The sequence below is a fragment of the Arachis hypogaea genome, chromosome 17, assembly GCF_003086295.3.
Source record: "Arachis hypogaea cultivar Tifrunner chromosome 17, arahy.Tifrunner.gnm2.J5K5, whole genome shotgun sequence".
NCBI classification, from domain to species: domain Eukaryota; kingdom Viridiplantae; phylum Streptophyta; class Magnoliopsida; order Fabales; family Fabaceae; genus Arachis; species Arachis hypogaea.
In genome coordinates, this window is record NC_092052.1 from 89,841,537 (window position 1) to 89,847,701 (window position 6,165).

The 6,165-nt window shown below is 36.7% G+C and overlaps 1 non-coding gene across 1 annotated transcript; it reads left to right on the forward strand.

Annotated features, from left to right (window-relative positions):
• Positions 1-1,254: 1,254 nt before the first annotated feature.
• On the forward strand, positions 1,255-1,362 carry LOC112767819 (small nucleolar RNA R71). Its single transcript, XR_003185259.1, has one exon. It is a non-coding gene; the product is annotated as a small nucleolar RNA R71 (small nucleolar RNA).
• The last annotated feature ends 4,803 nt before the right edge of the window (positions 1,363-6,165 follow it).

Here is a 6,165-nt window from a genome sequence, read left to right on the forward strand (position 1 = left end):
ATTGGCAGCATGTACCTCAAGGATTCCTAGTTTCTCCATTACAGAGAGTGGCATGAGGTTTATCCCTGACCCAAGGTTGCATAGAGCCTTCTCAAAGGTCATGCTGCCTAAGGTACAAGGTATTAGGAACTTTCCAGGATCCTGTTTCTTCTGAGGTAATGTCAGTTGATCCAGATCACTCAGTTCATTGCTGAGCAAGGGAGGTTCAACTTCCCGAGTCTCATTACCAAATAGTTTGGCATTCAGCTTCATGATTGTACCAAGGTACTTGGCAACTTGCTCTTCAATAACATCCTCATTTTCTTCAGAAGAAGAATACTCATCAGAGCTCATGAATGGCATAAGGAGGTTCAATGGAATCTCTATGGTCTCTAGATGAGCCTCAGAGTCCTTTGGTTTCTCAAAGGAAAACTCCTTGTTGATCACTGGACATCCCAGGAGGTCTTCCTCACTGGGATTCACGTCCTTTTCCTCTTTTGTGGTTTCGGCCATGATGGTCATTTCAATGGCCTTGCACTCTCCTTTTGTATTTTCTTCTGTATTGCTTAGGAGAGTACTAGGAGGGGTTTTAGTGATCCTTTTACTCAGCTGGCCCACTTGTGCTTCCAGATTTCTAATGGAGGACCTTGTTTTATTCATGAAACTTAGAGTGACCTTAGATAGATCAGAGATTATATTTGCCAAGCTAGATGGGGTCTGCTCAGAACTCTCTGTCTTTTGCTGAGTGGATGATGGAAAAGGCTTGCTATTGCTAAACCTGTTTCTTCCACCATTATTAAAGCCTTGTTGAGGCTTTTGTTGATCCTTCCATGAAAGATTTGGGTGATTTCTCCATGAGGGATTATAGGTGTTTCCATAGGGTTCACTCATGTAATTCACCTCTGCTATTGCAGGGTTCTCAGGATCATAAGCTTCTTCTTCAGAAGATGCCTCTTGAGTACTGTTGGATGCAGCTTGCATTCCATTCAGACTCTGAGAAATCATATTGACTTGCTGAGTCAATATTTTATTCAGAGCCAATATGGCACTCAGAGTATCAATTTCAAGAACTCCCTTCTTCTGAGGCGTCCCATTACTCACATGATTCCTTTCAGAAGTGTACATGAACTGGTTATTAGCAACCATGTCAATGAGTTCTTGATCTTCTACAGGCGTTTTCTTTAGGTGAATGGATCCACCTGCAGAAGTATCCAATGACATCTTAGCTAATTCATACAGACCATCATAGAATATATCCAGGATGGTCCATTCTGAAAGCATGTCAGAAGGACACTTTTTGGTCAGTTGCTTATATCTCTCCCAAGCTTCATAGAGGGATTCACCTTCTTTCTGTCTGAAGGTTTGAACATCCACTCTAAGCTTACTCAGCTTTTGAGGAGGAAAGAACTTGGCTAAGAAAGCCGTGACCAGCTTATCCCAAGAGTTCAGGCTATCTTTGGGTTGAGAGTCCAACCACACTCTAGCTCTGTCTCTTATAGCAAACGGGAAAAGCATAAGCTTGTAGACCTCGTGGTCAACCCAATTGGTCTTAACAGTATCACAGATTTGCAAGAACTCAGTTAAGAACTGAAAAGGATCTTCAGATGGAAGTCCATGAAACTTGCAGTTCTGTTGCATTAGAGAAACTAATTGAGGTTTCAGCTCAAAGTTGTTTGCTCCAATGGCAGGGATAGAGATGCTTCTTCCATGTAAATTGGAATTAGGTGCAGTAAAGTTACCAAGCATCCTCCTTGCATTATTATTATTTTCGGCTGCCATCTCCTCTTCTTGTTCGAAAATTCCTGTAAGGTTGTCTCTCAATTGTTGTATTTTAACTTCTCTAAGTTTCTTTTTCAGAGTCCTTTCAGGTTCAGGATCTGCTTCAACAAGAATGTTCTTGTCCTTGCTCCTGCTCATATGACAAAGAAGGGAATAACAAAGAAAATATGGAATCCTCTATGTCACAGTATAGAGATTCCTTTGTGTGAGTAGAAGAAGAAAAGAATGTAATGTAAAGAAGAGAAGAGGGAAAACTCGAACACAGAGAGGGAGGTGGTGTTCGAATTTTTGGATGGAAGAGAAGTGTTAGTAGATGAATAAATAAATAGAAGGAGATGAGAGAGAGAATTTCGAAATTTAATTAAAATAAAAATTAAAATTGAAAGTTAGAATTCGAAAATTAAAGTTGAAATTAAATTAAAATTAAAACAATTAGTTAATTAAAAGGGAATTTTGAAAAAGGAGAGAGGGAATTTTCGAAAATAAGAGAGAGAGAGGATTAGTTAGGTAGTTTTGAAAAAGATATGATTGAAAAAAAAAGATAAGATTGATTGAAAAAGTTTTGAAATTTGTTTTTGAAAAAGATATGATTGAAATTTAAAAAGATATGATTGAAACAAAAAGATAAGAATTGAAAATCAATTTTTTTAAAAAGATAAGAACTTAGAAAAGATTTTGAAATTGAATTTGAAAAAGATATGATTGAAATTTTAATTTGAAAAAGACTTGAAAACAAAATTAAAAAGATTTGATTTTGAAAACTAAAGTTGATTACTTGACTAACAAGAAACTAAAAAGATATGATTCTAGAGTTTAAAGATTGAATCTTTCTTAATAAGCAAGTAACAACTTGAAATTTTTCAATCAATCATATTAAATGTTAGTAAATATTTTGAAAATTAAGAAATAAAATAAGAAAAAGATTTTGAAAATCAAATTTAAAAAGTTTTCGAAAATATGAAGGTAAAATGAAAAAGATTTGATTTTTGAAAAAGATTTTGAAAAGATAAGATTTTTAAATTGAAAATTTGATTTGATTCATAAGAAACAATTAAATTTAAAAACTTTTTGACTAAATCAAATCATATTTTCGAAAATTTTGAGTAAAAGAAGGAAAAGATATTTTTTTTTTATTTTTGAATTTTTAATGATGAGAGAGAAAAACATGAAAAAGACTCATAACATAAAAATTATGAATCAAAACATACAATGCATGCAAGAACACTATGAATGTCAAGATGAACACCAAGAACACTTTGAAGATCAAGATGAACATCAAGACTTATTTTTGAAAATTTTTAATGAAAGAAAAACATGCAAGACACCAAACTTAGAAATTTTCAAAATTTAGAAACTAACAAATTAAAAATGCATATGAAAAACAAGAAAAGACACAAAACAAGAAAATATGAAGATCAAACAAGAAGACTTACCAAGAACAACTTGAAGATCATGAAAAACACTATGAATGCATGAATTTTCGAAAAATGCATAAATTTTTAGAAAAAAAATTGCAATTGACACCAAACTTAAAAATTGACTCTAGACTTAAACAAGAAACAAAAAATATTTTTGATTTTATGATTTTAGTAATTTTTTTGAATTTTTGTATATTTTAAATTTTTTTTTTGAAAACATATAGGGAAAAGGAAGCAATGAATTCAAAGTCCTCAATCAAGATTCCAGGAATCATACCAGGTTAGTCTAAAGCTTGATGGCTAGCCAAACTTCAGCATACCATTTTGAAACTTTAGAATTCATTCTTAAAAATTTAGAATAATTTTCGAAAACAAAAGGAAAAGAAATTTTTTTTTTGAAAGATTTTTGAAAACAAATTTTTTTTTGAAAATAAAACGAAAAAGAAAATTACCTAATCTGAGCAACAAGATGAACCGTCAGTTGTCCAAACTCGAACAATCCCCGGCAACAGTGCCAAAAGCTTGGTGTGCGAAATCGTGATCATTCCATTCCTTGATAACGGCGCTAAAAACTCAATACGCACGTTCATGATCTTATATCTATTTCACAACTTCGTACAACTAACCAGCAAGTGCACTGGGTCGTCCAAGTAATAAACCTTACGTAAGTAAGGGTCGATCCCACGGAGATTATCGGCTTGAAGCAAGCTATGGTCACCTTGTAAATCTCAGTCAGGCGGATTAAATTGTATTAAGAAATTATAGTGGATGAAAATAAATAAAATATAAAATAGGATAGTGGTGCTTATGTAATTCATTGGTGAGAATTTCAGATACGCCTATAGAGATGCTTTCGTTCCTCTGATCTCTGCTTTCCTGCTGTCTTCATCCAATCAATCCTACTCCTTTCCATGGCAAGCTTTATGTAGGGCATCACCGTTGTCAATGGCTACATCCCATCCTCCTAAGAAAATGGTCCAATGCACTGTCACTGCATGGCTAATCATCTGTCGGTTCTCGATCATACTGGAATAGGATTTACTATCCTTTTGCGTTTGTCACTACGCCCAGCACTCGCGAGTTTGAAGCTCGTCACAGCCATCCCTTCCCAGATCCTACTCGGAATACCACAGACAAGGTTTAGACTTTCCGGATCTCAGGAATGGCCATCCATGGGTTCTAACTTATACCACGAAGACACTAATATCTCGGACTCGGTCCCTTGTATTAGATATCCAAGAGATATCCATTCAATCTAAGGTAGAACGGAAGTGGTTGTCAGGCATGCGTTCATAAGTTGAGAATGATGATGACTGTCACGATCATCACATCCATCATATTGAAGTGCGAATGAATATCTTAGAAGTGGAATAAGTTAAATTGAATAGAAAAACAGTAGTACTTTGCATTAATCTTTGAGGAACAGCAGAGCTCCACACCTTAATCTATGGTGTGTAGAAACTCTACCGTTGAAAATACATAAGTGATGAAGGTTCAGGCATGGCCGAATGGCCAGCCCCCATGATCTAAGAACTAAACGTCCCAAGATGTCTAATACAATAGTAAAAAGTCCTATTTATACTAAACTAGTTACTAGTGTTTACAGAATTGAGTAAATGATGTAGAAATCCACTTCCAGGGCCCACTTGGTGTGTGCTTGGGCTGAGCTTGAAGTTTACACGTGGAGAGGTCATTCTTTGAGTTGAACGCCAGTTTGTAACGTGTTTCTGGCGTTGAACTCCACTTTGCAACTTGTTTCCGGCGTTTGACTCCAGAATGCAGCATGGAACTGGCGTTGAACGCCAGTTTACGTCATTAATCCTTATTCAAAGTATGGACTATTATATATTTCTGGAAAGCCCTATATGTCTACTTTCCAACGCAATTGGAAGCACGCCATTTGGAGTTTAGTAGCTCCAGAAAATCCACTTTGAGTGCAGGGAGGTCAGAATCCAACAGCATCTGCAGTCCTTTTTCAACCTCTGAATCTGATTTTTGCTCAGGTCCCTCAATTTCAGCCAGAAAATACCTGAAATCATAGAAAAATACACAAACTCATAGTAAAGTCCAGAAATGTGATTTTTAATTAAAAACTAATAAAAATATACTAAAAACTAACTAAATCATACTGAAAACATACTAAAAATAATGCCAAAAAGCGTATAAATTATCCGCTCATCACTAGTATAGTCCGCCACAGACAAGGAACCCTGCTTCAGCTGCATATGTTCCATCTCCTTCGCTTCCCTTGCAGACTCAAGAAAGTACTTCTTGTAGAAGGCCGTCTGGAATACATCCCAATGGATTTTTGCATTCGGAAGTCACAACAACTGGCACTCTCCTTGCCACCAATGCTGAGCCTCTCCCAAAAGCTGATACGCAGCGAACTCTACATATTGGTTGTTTGAAACATGCTGTGCTTATAACGCGTGCTCCATAGCTTGGAACCAATTATCCGCCTCAGTAGGGTTGTTTGAACCTCTAAAAGTCGGTGGGTGAACTTTCAGAAATGTAGCCAAGGTCATTGGAGAACCTCCCAAGTCATTAGCATTTCATTCCGCATGTTCGTTCCCATTTCCATTACCATTCCTATTTTCCGCAGGTTGACCCAGCCTCTGCACAGCTTGCAGAGTCACAGCAGTATTCGCTTCCATGGTATTAGCCAAGTTGGCCATCGCTACCATGAACTCGGCATGGTTATCGGTCGGTCGGTCATTCTCAGTTCCTCCCGGTGTACGAGTACGACCTCGTCCGCGAGTAGCCATTAGGGTTCTTGTCTACACCAACCAATCGATATCAAGGTGATCAGTCTCAATATCAAAAGCCTAGTGTTTCAATTTTCCCAAAAAGGCACTCACAAACAAGCATGCTATGATATATCAAGTAGATAACCTAAATAGCATAAAAGAAAAATGACCCAGAGTATGCAATGAAGCACAATTGGTCCATCTCTCAGGCTCACGAGGACGAACCGCTCTGATACCACTAA